Here is a 15,462-nt window from a genome sequence, read left to right as displayed (position 1 = left end):
TGCCTCTGCTCACAGTGCTGGCGATGCACTCCAGAGGACGAGCCAGGACATCACTTCATCTGCCTCCGCCACTTTGTTGACTTCTCCCTCATCCTCCCCTGTTTCTGTCTTATCTCCTTCTCCTGCACCATCAAAGGCACCATCAGGCGCTTCTTTACAACAACCCACCATCTCTCAGACATTGGAGCGCCGGCAGAAATACACCGCTAACCACCCACCCACGCAAGCCTAGAACGCCAACATCGCTAAACTGCTGGCCCAGGAGAGGTTGGCGTTCCGGCTTGTTGAAACTCCCGCCTTCCCGGACCTGATGGCAACTGTGGCACCTCACTATGCCGTCCCTAGCCGTCTCAACTTCTCCCGGTGTGGCGTCCCCGCCTTGCACCAGCACGTGTCACTCAACATCAGGTGGGCCCTTAGTTCCGCGCTTTGCTGCAAGGTCCACTTGACCACCGACACTTGGACAAGCGCCTGTGGTCAGGGATGCTGCAGTGCTTATCTTTAATGACAGGCAGGGTGAATGTGGTGGAGTCTGTTCCCCGGGTGCAAACTGGGGTGGCCTATCTCCTCTCCCAGGCCAAAATTCATGGCAGGAGTAGACTGAAACCCTACGACGCTGCAACCTCCACCACAGCTACTAGCGGCAAACGCTAAAACACTGGTGTGGGGAGACGTCAGCAGGCGGTGCTGAAGCTCATCAGCTTGGGGGACAGACAGCACAGTGCCTCCGAGGTAAGGGATGCCATCCTGGCTGAGATGGCATTTTTTTTTCCCTGCTACACCTGGGGCCTGGCATTTTTACGCCTGTGATAATGGCTGGAACCTGGTAGCGGCTCTGGAGCTTGCCAGCCTCCAACACGTTCCATGTTTGGCCCACGTCTAACCTAGTGGTGCAAAGTTTTTTAAAAACATACCCAAATGTACCGAAGCTACTGTTGAAAATTCGGCGCTTGTGCGCCCACTTTTGCAAGTGCACAGGAGTCGCTGCTAGCCTAAAAACACTCTAGCAAGGCCTACATCTGTCCAAACACAGGCTGTTGTCCGTCATTCACACATGCTGAAACCCTACAATACCATATCTTGAGCAGGGTGTGTGAGCTGCACAGACCTTTGATGGAGTTCCATCTACAAAACCCAAGGGTTCCTCAAAGTCAGCAACCAAAGTTTCTGCACCATGAGTTTCCAGGGGTGGCAGAGTTATGGCTAGGGGAAGAGGCATGGATAGGGATGATGTCTAGGGGCAAAAGCAGTGTGGATGTGGAGGCAAGCTAAGCAGGAAAAACTGGGGGTACAAGCTAAGGCATGGACTGGGGTGATGTCTAGGGGCAAAAGCAGTGTGGATGTGGAGGCAAGCTAAGCAGGAAAAACTGGGGGTACAAGCTAAGGCATGGACTGGGGTGATGTCTAGGGGCAAAAGCAGTGTGGATGTGGAGGCAAGCTAAGCAGGAAAAACTGGGGGTACAAGCTAAGGCATGGACTGGGGTGATGTCTAGGGGCAAAAGCAGTGTGGATGTGGAGGCAAGCTAAGCAGGAAAAACTGGGGGTACAAGCTAAGGCATGGACTGGGGTGATGTCTAGGGGCAAAAGCAGTGTGGATGTGGAGGCAAGCTAAGCAGGAAAAACTGGGGGTACAAGCTAAGGCATGGACTGGGGTGATGTCTAGGGGCAAAAGCAGTGTGGATGTGGAGGCAAGCTAAGCAGGAAAAACTGGGGGTACAAGCTAAGGCATGGACTGGGGTGATGTCTAGGGGCAAAAGCAGTGTGGATGTGGAGGCAAGCAAAGCAGGGAAAATGGTGGCTAGAGGCAAAGGGATGTCCATAGGCAGCAAGGGCAAAGATGCAAAACTCTCCCGTTTCAAGAATTTTCCTGACTTGTTTCCCCACAAAACATTCCTGGGAGGAGGGCTGAAACACCACCCTCCTCCTCCTCCGCTGTTAGATTGACCCCAGCTACGAGCTGAAAACGCTGCAACACTGGTGTGGGGAGACGTCAGCAGGCTGGGCTGAAGCTCATCAGCTTGGGAGACAGACAGCACATTGCCTCTGAGGTCAGGGATGCCATCCTGGATGAGATGGCAATTTGTTTATCCCCGCTGCCCCTGGGGCCAGGTTTTTTAGCTTGTTGGAGGGCTCTGGAGCTTGCCAGCCTCCAACACGTTCCATGCCTGGCCCACATGTTCAATGTAGTGGTGCAATGATTTTTAAAAACATACCCCAAATTAGCTGAGCTAAGGGTGAAAGTGCGGCACTTGGACACCCACTTTCCCAAGTCTACAGTACCTGGAGCTAGCCGCAATACACTCCAGCAAGGCCTACATCTGCCTGAAGCACCTACTGTTGTGCGAGGTCACCACACGCTCTAACCCTAGATACCGTATGTTCAGCAGGGTGTGTGAGCAGCAGAGACCTTTGATGGAGTACCAGCTACAAAACCCAAGGGTTCCTCAGAGTCAGCTCCCTCACTTTCTGCACCATGAGTTTCCATGGGTGGCAGACTTATGGCTAGAGGCACAGGCATGGATAGGGGTGATGTGTAGGGGCAAAAGCAGTGTGGATGTGGAGGCAAGCTAAGCAGCAAAAACTGGGGGTACAAGCAGCCGGTGACATCATCACTGACAAGCACAGCTGTCTGTCAGCTGACAGGCTGACTTTCACCAAAATGAACAGACAATGGATAGACTCATCATATACATGTCAGTTACATGACAAATTTAGTGCAATTTGCAAGTCCAAGATGGTTTGGAGATCTGCGGAGAGGAATCTCACCACCTCTTGCGGGTGCCATCATTTGGAAGGCAAGCCCTGGGCTCAGTGGGTGAGAGCAAGCGCAGGATAATCGTCGTTTGGCCTGGCGGCCACTGCCTCTTCCACTGTTGACAGGGCTGGCGCTGCAGTCCAGACCAGGAGCCAGGACACCTCCACATCTGCCTCTGACACTTTGGGGAGTTCACCCTTATCCTCACCTTTTCCTGCCATTTCTCCTTTTGCCCGCGCCATCATGCGCCTCTTCCCAGCAACTCCCCATCTCCCAAGCCTTTCATTTCATGCTAAAGTACAGCGCAACCCACCCACATGCCCAAGGCTTCAACGGCCTCATCTCAAGAAATCTGGCCCAGGAGATGTTGGAATCCCGGCTGGGGGACACTCTGCCCTTTTTGGGCAGAGTGTCTACTGCGCCACCGCACTGTGCCGTCCACACCAGCACTTTCCCCCAAACATGAGGCGGTCCCTAAATTCAGCGCTTAGCCCTAAAGTTCCATGTGACCAGTTACGAATGGACAAGTGCATGCGGACAGGGACGCTAACTTTCAATTTGGGCACAGTGGTTGAATGTAGTTGAGGCGTGGACCGGGTCGCAAAATGTGGTGGCCTGACTTGTCTCCCCACACAACATTCCTGGGAGGAGGGCTGAAACACCACCCTCCTCCGCTGTTAAATTGACCCCAGCTACGAGCTGGAAACGCTGCAACACTGGTGTGGGGAGACGTCAGCGGGCCGTGCTGAAGCTCATCAGCTTGGGGGCCAGACAGCACACTGCCTACAAAGTGAGTCATGCCATCCTCGATGAGACGGCAATGTGGTTTTTGCCACTGCACCTGGGCCCAGGCATGTTGTCATGTGTGATAATGGCCGTAACCTGGGATTGGCTCTGTAGCTTGGCAGCCTGCAACATATTCCATGCCTGGGCCACGTTTTTAACTCATTGCTGCTAATCTTTTGAAAAAGGCACCCCAATGTTCCTGAGCTACTGGTGAAAGTGTGGTGCTTGTGCGGATAGTTTTTAAAGTGTATAGTTGCCGCTGCTAGCCTCTATGCACTCCTACAACGCCTGTACCTGCTGGAACAACGGCTGTTGTGCGACGTCTCCACACTGCTGGCACTAAACATATCATGTGTTGAGCAGAGTGTGTGAGCAGCACAGACCTTTGATGTAGTTCCAACTCCAAAACCCTCGGGTTCGTCAACATCAACTCCCTCAGTTGCTCAACCATGAGTGGCCATGGGTGGCAGACTTATGTGAAATCCCATCCCATCCATTGCACTGGACACGAAACATTAGCATGCGCTCAGCACAACTTCGGATATGGCAGATGCGTTAAGCAGGGTGCAGGGTACAACACAGACCAGGCCCGAGCACCAGGAACAGGTGTTAGAAATACTGCAGCATCTGCCATTTCCTTCCAATTTTGGGGTTTTGGACCCGCCACCGACTTGTCTGGACCTAAGTGGGGATCATGAGACACAGTTGCCATCAAGGCAAGCTGTGGTCATGTGCGGTTTGCAGTAAGGGGGCAGTGCGCAATTGGAAGAGGAGTTGGTGGATGACGAGGCCACCGACCCCACATGGACAGGGGTGATGTCTAGGGGCTAAAGCAGTGTAGATGTAGAGGGAAGCTAAATCAACAAAAAACCTGGGTAGAAGCAAAGGCATAAACTGGGGTGATGTTTAGGGGTGAAAGCAGAGTAGATGTGGAGGGAAGCTAAGCAGCAAAAACAGTGGGTAGAAGCAAAGGCATGCAAAACTCTACCCTGTTGGAAGACTTATTCCTAGGTCTGGAACACGTTAATGGCCCCCCTGGACAAATTACTGCCACTCAGGGGCCTAGTGTCACCAGGAGGGACAAGTATAGGCGCATGTTGTGGGAATACCTGGCCGACACCAGCTCTGTCCTCTCCGATCCCTCTGTGCTCTACAGCCTAAACTTATTTTCTCATCTTTTTTTCTGAACTGCACATCTCTTGCCTGCTTCCTTTGGGATCTTAGAAATGGTGGTCCACTTCCACAGATGGTAACTTCAATAGACAGTGTAACGGGAGTAGCTGAGGGATCGCTGTCTTAACCACTTTTTGGCACAAAATTAACTTCCAAAGCCAAATATGGTGCAAGTATATGATGCAAGGACACCTACACACCTATCTCTGACACATTGGGGAGTTCACCCTCATGCGCCCTTTTGGCCTGCACCATCATGCGCCTCTTCCCAGCCACTCCACATTTCCCAAGCTTTTCATTGCAGGCAGAAGTACAATACAACCCACCCCCATGCCCAAGCCTGTAACAGCCTCATCGATAAACTGCTGGCCCTGGAGATGTTGGTGTTTGTTTATGCTTCTGGAGACCCAGGCCTTCCGTCAGCAGATGGCAGCTGGGGCACCTCCCTATGCTGGGCCTAGCCGTTACTACTTCTCTTGGTGTGCTGTCTCTGCCTTGCGCCTGCATGTGTCCCATAACATCAGTCGGGCCCAGAGCTCTGCGCTTTGCTGCAAGGTCCACTTGACCACCGACACATGGACAAGCGCCTGTGGTCAGGGATGCTGCAGTGCTTATCTTTAATGACAGGCAGGGTGAATGTGGTGGAGTCTGTTCCCCGGGTGCAAACTGGGGTGGCCTATCTCCTCTCCCAGGCCAAAATTCATGGCAGGAGTAGACTGAAACCCTACGAAGCTGCAACCTCCACCCCAGCTACTAGCGGAAAACACTGTAACACTGGCATGGGGAGATGTCAGCAGGCCGTGCTGAAACTGATCAGCTTGGGGGACAGACAGCACAGTGCCTCCGAGGTCAGGGATGCCATCCTGGCTGAGATGGCATTTTTTTTTCCCTGCTACACCTGGGGCCTGGCATTTTTGCGCCTGTGATAATGGCTGGAACCTGGTAGCAGATCTGGAGCTTGCCAGACTCAAACACGGTCCACGCATGGCCCACGTTTTCCAACTTGTTGGTGCCATGTTTCTTTGAAACCTACAGCATTGTGCCTGATATACAGGTCAAAGTGGGGCCATTTTCGTAAGTGAGAACTAGCCTCTGCTAGGCAGAAAACATTCAGAGCACACTCCTCTCATCTTCGCACCGTTGGCTGGCGGAGGAAGACGAGGGGGTTGGAGTGGCATCTGATGTCCCTATCCCACACGAGGCTAGAGGGTGCACTTCAGTGCATCCCATTGCTTCACCACAAATGGTGTGAAGGGGAGTGGAAAATGGAGGAAATGGAGAGTGACCCTTACAGTTGGGGCCAGCAAAGGCATGCCAAGTAACACACTGGCACACATGGCTGACTTCATCTTGGGTTGCTTTTCAACACATATTTCACATCATGAAGAACAAATAATACTGGATTTTTTCAAGCCTCGAACCCCGGTCTAGGTCTAATGTCTGTTCCTTTCTTATATTAGGGGAGAGGGAAAAAAAATTACTTCAGTGATACGTTTAGCGTACATAGACTGACTATTAATGTGTATCCCACTTAGTGTTGTTAGGGTTACACACCGTCACAACCTGGCTAAAGCTTCTATAGCTGTTAATAAAGTCAACATAACTTTACGGTATCCAAAAAGACAGCTGGTACCGACAGAGAGCAAGACAAATGTCACCCAAAGCTGTGAGCTCTGAACACCCACAGTGACTTTGGCGTCATCATCATTATAAGGGAGCGGGTGGTAATAAATAACTTGGCAGTGCCTAAAACCCAAAAAGCTTATACAACTATATTTACATTAAGATACACAAATTAAACTTTTCAGTAGCATGTCATGAGACAAGCTGATAAGCTCTTCCTTTGTGCAGTGCTATTTGAAAGTTAAACGCTGCCTTTATTTTAATTCTGGAGAAGGTGCAGACATTAGATTTAGAACATGTTGTCTTCATTGTCCAAATCCTCTATATAGGTAACGTGTTTTTCGGGCCGAGCTGTCTGGGAACGAGCTGGTGCAGCACTGACAACCTGGGTGAATATGGCAAGAGCCTGAGATGTAGGGTGAATGAATCCCCAAATTATTTGTGGAATTCCCAGTGAGACAATGGCACTGTATACCAGTAGCAAAAATTGTGGGTGCACGTAACCCCCATATATTCTTTGAATTCCCAGTCAGACAATGGCACTGTATACCAGTAGTAAAAATTGTGGGTGCACATAACCCCCATATATTCTTTGAATTCCCAGTCAGACAATGGCACTATATACCAGTAGTAAAAATTGTGGGTGCACATAACCCCCATATATTCTTTGAATTCCCAGTCAGACAATGGCACTGTATACCAGTATTAAAAATTGTGGGTGCACATAACCCCCATATATTCTTTGAATTCCCAGTGAGACAATGGAACTGTATAGCAGTAGCAAAAATTGTGGGTGCACGTAACCCCCATATATTCTTTGAATTCCCAGTCAGACAATGGCACTGTATACCAGTATTAAAAATTGTGGGTGCACATAACCCCCATATATTCTTTGAATTCCCAGTCAGACAATGGCACTGTATACCAGTATTAAAAATTGTGGGTGCACATAACCCCCATATATTCTTTGAATTCCCAGTCAGACAATGGCACTGTATACCAGTATTAAAAATTGTGGGTGCACATAACCCCCATATATTCTTTGAATTCCCAGTCAGACAATGGCACTGTATACCAGTAGTAAAAATTGTGGGTGCACATAACCCCCATATATTCTTTGAATTCCCAGTGAGACAATGGAACTGTATAGCAGTAGCAAAAATTGTGGGTGCACGTAACCCCCATATATTCTTTGAATTCCCAGTCAGACAATGGCACTGTATACCAGTATTAAAAATTGTGGGTGCACATAACCCCCATATATTCTTTGAATTCCCAGTCAGACAATGGCACTGTATACCAGTATTAAAAATTGTGGGTGCACATAACCCCCATATATTCTTTGAATTCCCAGTCAGACAATGGCACTGTATACCAGTATTAAAAATTGTGGGTGCACATAACCCCCATATATTCTTTGAATTCCCAGTCAGACAATGGCACTGTATACCAGTATTAAAATTGTGGGTGCACATAACCCCCATATATTCTTTGAATTCCCAGTCAGACAATGGCACTGTATACCAGTAGTAAAAATTGTGGGTGCACATAACCCCCATATATTCTTTGAATTCCCAGTCAGACAATGGCACTGTATACCAGTAGTAAAAATTGTGGGTGCACATAACCCCAATATATTCTTTGAATTCCCAGTCAGACAATGGCACTGTATACCAGTATTAAAAATTGTGGGTGCACATAACCCCCATATATTCTTTGAATTCCCAGTCAGACAATGGCACTGTATACCAGTAGTAAAAATTGTGGGTGCACATAACCCCCATATATTCTTTGAATTCCCAGTCAGACAATGGCACTATATACCAGTAGTAAAAATTGTGGGTGCACATAACCCCCATATATTCTTTGAATTCCCAGTCAGACAATGGCACTGTATACCAGTATTAAAAATTGTGGGTGCACATAACCCCCATATATTCTTTGAATTCCCAGTCAGACAATGGCACTGTATACCAGTATTAAAAATTGTGGGTGCACATAACCCCCATATATTCTTTGAATTCCCAGTCAGACAATGGCACTGTATACCAGTATTAAAAATTGTGGGTGCACATAACCCCAATATATTCTTTGAATTCCCAGTCAGACAATGGCACTGTATACCAGTATTAAAAATTGTGGGTGCACATAACCCCCATATATTCTTTGAATTCCCAGTCAGACAATGGCACTGTATACCAGTATTAAAAATTGTGGGTGCACATAACCCCCATATATTCTTTGAATTCCCAGTCAGACAATGGCACTGTATACCAGTATTAAAAATTGTGGGTGCACATAAGCCCCATATATTCTTTGAATTCCCAGTCAGACAATGGCACTATATACCAGTAGTAAAAATTGTGGGTGCACATAACCCCCATATATTCTTTGAATTCCCAGTCAGACAATGGCACTGTATACCAGTAGTAAAAATTGTGGGTGCACATAACCCCCATATATTCTTTGAATTCCCAGTGAGACAATGGAACTGTATAGCAGTAGCAAAAATTGTGGGTGCACGTAACCCCCATATATTCTTTGAATTCCCAGTCAGACAATGGCACTGTATACCAGTATTAAAAATTGTGGGTGCACATAACCCCCATATATTCTTTGAATTCCCAGTCAGACAATGGCACTGTATACCAGTATTAAAAATTGTGGGTGCAAATAACCCCCATATATTCTTTGAATTCCCAGTCAGACAATGGCACTGTATACCAGTATTAAAAATTGTGGGTGCACATAACCCCCATATATTCTTTGAATTCCCAGTCAGACAATGGCACTGTATACCAGTAGTAAAAATTGTGGGTGCACATAACCCCCATATATTCTTTGAATTCCCAGTCAGACAATGGCACTATATACCAGTAGTAAAAATTGTGGGTGCACATAACCCCCATATATTCTTTGAATTCCCAGTCAGACAATGGCACTGTATACCAGTATTAAAAATTGTGGGTGCACATAACCCCCATATATTCTTTGAATTCCCAGTGAGACAATGGAACTGTATAGCAGTAGCAAAAATTGTGGGTGCACATAACCCCCATATATTCTTTGAATTCCCAGTCAGACAATGGCACTGTATACCAGTATTAAAAATTGTGGGTGCACATAACCCCCATATATTCTTTGAATTCCCAGTGAGACAATGGAACTGTATAGCAGTAGCAAAAATTGTGGGTGCACATAACCCCCATATATTCTTTGAATTCCCAGTCAGACAATGGCACTGTATACCAGTAGTAAAAATTCTGGGTGCACATAACCCCCATATATTCTTTGAATTCCCAGTGAGACAATGGAACTGTATAGCAGTAGCAAAAATTGTGGGTGCACATAACCCCCATATATTCTTTGAATTCCCAGTCAGACAATGGCACTGTATACCAGTATTAAAAATTGTGGGTGCACATAACCCCCATATATTCTTTGAATTCCCAGTCAGACAATGGCACTGTATACCAGTATTAAAAATTGTGGGTGCACATAACCCCCATATATTCTTTGAATTCCCAGTCAGACAATGGCACTGTATACCAGTATTAAAAATTGTGGGTGCACATAACCCCCATATATTCTTTGAATTCCCAGTCAGACAATGGCACTGTATACCAGTATTAAAAATTGTGGGTGCACATAACCCCCATATATTCTTTGAATTCCCAGTCAGACAATGGCACTGTATACCAGTAGTAAAAATTGTGGGTGCACATAACCCCCATATATTCTTTGAATTCCCAGTCAGACAATGGCACTGTATACCAGTATTAAAAATTGTGGGTGCACATAACCCCAATATATTCTTTGAATTCCCAGTCAGACAATGGCACTGTATACCAGTATTAAAAATTGTGGGTGCACATAACCCCCATACATTCTTTGAATTCCCAGTCAGACAATGGCACTGTATACCAGTATTAAAAATTGTGGGTGCACATAACCCCCATATATTCTTTGAATTCCCAGTCAGACAATGGCACTGTATACCAGTATTAAAAATTGTGGGTGCACATAACCCCCATATATTCTTTGAATTCCCAGTCAGACAATGGCACTGTATACCAGTATTAAAAATTGTGGGTGCACATAACCCCCATATATTCTTTGAATTCCCAGTCAGACAATGGCACTGTATACCAGTAGTAAAAATTGTGGGTGCACATAACCCCCATATATTCTTTGAATTCCCAGTCAGACAATGGCACTGTATACCAGTAGTAAAAATTGTGGGTGCACATAACCCCCATATATTCTTTGAATTCCCAGTCAGACAATGGCACTGTATACCAGTATTAAAAATTGTGGGTGCACATAACCCCCATATATTCTTTGAATTCCCAGTCAGACAATGGCACTGTATACCAGTATTAAAAATTGTGGGTGCACATAACCCCCATATATTCTTTGAATTCCCAGTCAGACAATGGCACTGTATACCAGTATTAAAAATTGTGGGTGCACATAACCCCCATATATTCTTTGAATTCCCAGTCAGACAATGGCACTGTATACCAGTATTAAAAATTGTGGGTGCACATAACCCCAATATATTCTTTGAATTCCCAGTCAGACAATGGCACTGTATACCAGTATTAAAAATTGTGGGTGCACATAACCCCCATATATTCTTTGAATTCCCAGTCAGACAATGGCACTGTATACCAGTATTAAAAATTGTGGGTGCACATAACCCCCATATATTCTTTGAATTCCCAGTCAGACAATGGCACTGTATACCAGTATTAAAAATTGTGGGTGCACATAACCCCCATATATTCTTTGAATTCCCAGTCAGACAATGGCACTGTATACCAGTATTAAAAATTGTGGGTGCACATAACCCCAATATATTCTTTGAATTCCCAGTCAGACAATGGCACTGTATACCAGTATTAAAAATTGTGGGTGCACATAACCCCCATATATTCTTTGAATTCCCAGTCAGACAATGGCACTGTATACCAGTATTAAAAATTGTGGGTGCACATAACCCCCATATATTCTTTGAATTCCCAGTCAGACAATGGCACTGTATACCAGTATTAAAAATTGTGGGTGCACATAACCCCCATATATTCTTTGAATTCCCAGTCAGACAATGGCACTATATACCAGTAGTAAAAATTGTGGGTGCACATAACCCCCATATATTCTTTGAATTCCCAGTCAGACAATGGCACTGTATACCAGTAGTAAAAATTGTGGGTGCACATAACCCCCATATATTGTTTGAATTCCCAGTGAGACAATGGAACTGTATAGCAGTAGCAAAAATTGTGGGTGCACGTAACCCCCATATATTCTTTGAATTCCCAGTCAGACAATGGCACTGTATACCAGTATTAAAAATTGTGGGTGCACATAACCCCCATATATTCTTTGAATTCCCAGTCAGACAATGGCACTGTATACCAGTATTAAAAATTGTGGGTGCACATAACCCCAATATATTCTTTGAATTCCCAGTCAGACAATGGCACTGTATACCAGTATTAAAAATTGTGGGTGCACATAACCCCCATATATTCTTTGAATTCCCAGTCAGACAATGGCACTGTATACCAGTATTAAAAATTGTGGGTGCACGTAACCCCCATATATTCTTTGAATTCCCAGTCAGACAATGGCACTGTATACCAGTATTAAAAATTGTGGGTGCACATAACCCCCATATATTCTTTGAATTCCCAGTGAGACAATGGAACTGTATAGCAGTAGCAAAAATTGTGGGTGCACGTAACCCCCATATATTCTTTGAATTCCCAGTCAGACAATGGCACTGTATACCAGTATTAAAAATTGTGGGTGCACATAACCCCCATATATTCTTTGAATTCCCAGTCAGACAATGGCACTGTATACCAGTATTAAAAATTGTGGGTGCACATAACCCCCATATATTCTTTGAATTCCCAGTGAGACAATGGAACTGTATAGCAGTAGCAAAAATTGTGGGTGCACGTAACCCCCATATATTCTTTGAATTCCCAGTCAGACAATGGCACTGTATACCAGTATTAAAAATTGTGGGTGCACATAACCCCCATATATTCTTTGAATTCCCAGTCAGACAATGGCACTGTATACCAGTATTAAAAATTGTGGGTGCACATAACCCCCATATATTCTTTGAATTCCCAGTCAGACAATGGCACTGTATACCAGTATTAAAAATTGTGGGTGCACATAACCCCCATATATTCTTTGAATTCCCAGTCAGACAATGGCACTGTATACCAGTATTAAAAATTGTGGGTGCACATAACCCCCATATATTCTTTGAATTCCCAGTCAGACAATGGCACTATATACCAGTAGTAAAAATTGTGGGTGCACATAACCCCCATATATTCTTTGAATTCCCAGTCAGACAATAGCACTGTATACCAGTATTAAAAATTGTGGGTGCACATAACCCCCATATATTCTTTGAATTCCCAGTCAGACAATGGCACTGTATACCAGTATTAAAAATTGTGGGTGCACATAACCCCCATATATTCTTTGAATTCCCAGTCAGACAATGGCACTGTATACCAGTAGTAAAAATTGTGGGTGCACATAACCCCCATATATTCTTTGAATTCCCAGTCAGACAATGGCACTGTATACCAGTATTAAAAATTCTGGGTGCACATAACCCCCATATATTCTTTGAATTCCCAGTCAGACAATGGCACTATATACCAGTAGTAAAAATTGTGGGTGCACATAACCCCCATATATTCTTTGAATTCCCAGTCAGACAATGGCACTGTATACCAGTATTAAAAATTGTGGGTGCACATAACCCCCATATATTCTTTGAATACCCAGTGAGACAATGGAACTGTATAGCAGTAGCAAAAATTGTGGGTGCACGTAACCCCCATATATTCTTTGAATTCCCAGTCAGACAATGGCACTGTATACCAGTATTAAAAATTGTGGGTGCACATAACCCCCATATATTCTTTGAATTCCCAGTCAGACAATGGCACTGTATACCAGTATTAAAAATTGTGGGTGCACATAACCCCCATATATTCTTTGAATTCCCAGTCAGACAATGGCACTGTATACCAGTAGTAAAAATTGTGGGTGCACATAACCCCCATATATTCTTTGAATTCCCAGTCAGACAATGGCACTGTATACCAGTATTAAAAATTGTGGGTGCACATAACCCCAATATATTCTTTGAATTCCCAGTCAGACAATGGCACTGTATACCAGTATTAAAAATTGTGGGTGCACATAACCCCCATATATTCTTTGAATTCCCAGTCAGACAATGGCACTGTATACCAGTATTAAAAATTGTGGGTGCACATAACCCCCATATATTCTTTGAATTCCCAGTCAGACAATGGCACTGTATACCAGTAGTAAAAATTGTGGGTGCACATAACCCCCATATATTCTTTGAATTCCCAGTCAGACAATGGCACTGTATACCAGTATTAAAAATTGTGGGTGCACATAACCCCAATATATTCTTTGAATTCCCAGTCAGACAATGGCACTGTATACCAGTAGTAAAAATTGTGGGTGCACATAACCCCCATATATTCTTTGAATTCCCAGTCAGACAATGGCACTGTATACCAGTAGTAAAAATTGTGGGTGCACATAACCCCAATATATTCTTTGAATTCCCAGTCAGACAATGGCACTGTATACCAGTATTAAAAATTGTGGGTGCACATAACCCCCATATATTCTTTGAATTCCCAGTCAGACAATGGCACTGTATACCAGTATTAAAAATTGTGGGTGCACATAACCCCCATATATTCTTTGAATTCCCAGTCAGACAATGGCACTGTATACCAGTAGTAAAAATTGTGGGTGCACATAACCCCCATATATTCTTTGAATTCCCAGTCAGACAATGGCACTGTATACCAGTATTAAAAATTGTGGGTGCACATAACCCCAATATATTCTTTGAATTCCCAGTCAGACAATGGCACTGTATACCAGTATTAAAAATTGTGGGTGCACATAACCCCCATATATTCTTTGAATTCCCAGTCAGACAATGGCACTGTATACCAGTATTAAAAATTGTGGGTGCACATAACCCCCATATATTCTTTGAATTCCCAGTCAGACAATGGCACTGTATACCAGTAGTAAAAATTGTGGGTGCACATAACCCCAATATATTCTTTGAATTCCCAGTCAGACAATGGCACTGTATACCAGTAGTAAAAATTGTGGGTGCACATAACCCCCATATATTCTTTGAATTCCCAGTCAGACAATGGCACTGTATACCAGTAGTAAAAATTGTGGGTGCACATAACCCCCATATATTCTTTGAATTCCCAGTCAGACAATGGCACTGTATACCAGTATTAAAAATTGTGGGTGCACATAACCCCAATATATTCTTTGAATTCCCAGTCAGACAATGGCACTGTATACCAGTAGTAAAAATTGTGGGTGCACATAACCCCCATATATTCTTTGAATTCCCAGTCAGACAATGGCACTGTATACCAGTATTAAAAATTGTGGGTGCACATAACCCCCATATATTCTTTGAATTCCCAGTCAGACAATGGCACTGTATACCAGTATTAAAAATTGTGGGTGCACATAACCCCCATATATTCTTTGAATTCCCAGTCAGACAATGGCACTGTATACCAGTATTAAAAATTGTGGGTGCACATAACCCCAATATATTCTTTGAATTCCCAGTCAGACAATGGCACTGTATACCAGTATTAAAAATTGTGGGTGCACATAACCCCCATATATTCTTTGAATTCCCAGTCAGACAATGGCACTGTATACCAGTATTAAAAATTGTGGGTGCACATAACCCCCATATATTCTTTGAATTCCCAGTCAGACAATGGCACTGTATACCAGTAGTAAAAATTGTGGGTGCACATGACCCCAATATATTCTTTGAATTCCCAGTCAGACAATGGCACTATATACCAGTAGTAAAAATTGTGGGTGCACATAACCCCCATATATTCTTTGAATTCCCAGTCAGACAATGGCACTGTATTCCAGTAGTAAAAATTGTGGGTGCACATAACCCCAATATATTCTTTGAATTCCCAGTCAGACAATGGCACTATATACCAGTAGTAAAAATTGTGGGTGCACAT

This window comes from Leptodactylus fuscus, chromosome 2, assembly GCF_031893055.1.
Source record: "Leptodactylus fuscus isolate aLepFus1 chromosome 2, aLepFus1.hap2, whole genome shotgun sequence".
Taxonomy (NCBI): Eukaryota; Metazoa; Chordata; class Amphibia; order Anura; family Leptodactylidae; genus Leptodactylus; species Leptodactylus fuscus.
This window is presented reverse-complemented; position numbering follows the sequence as displayed.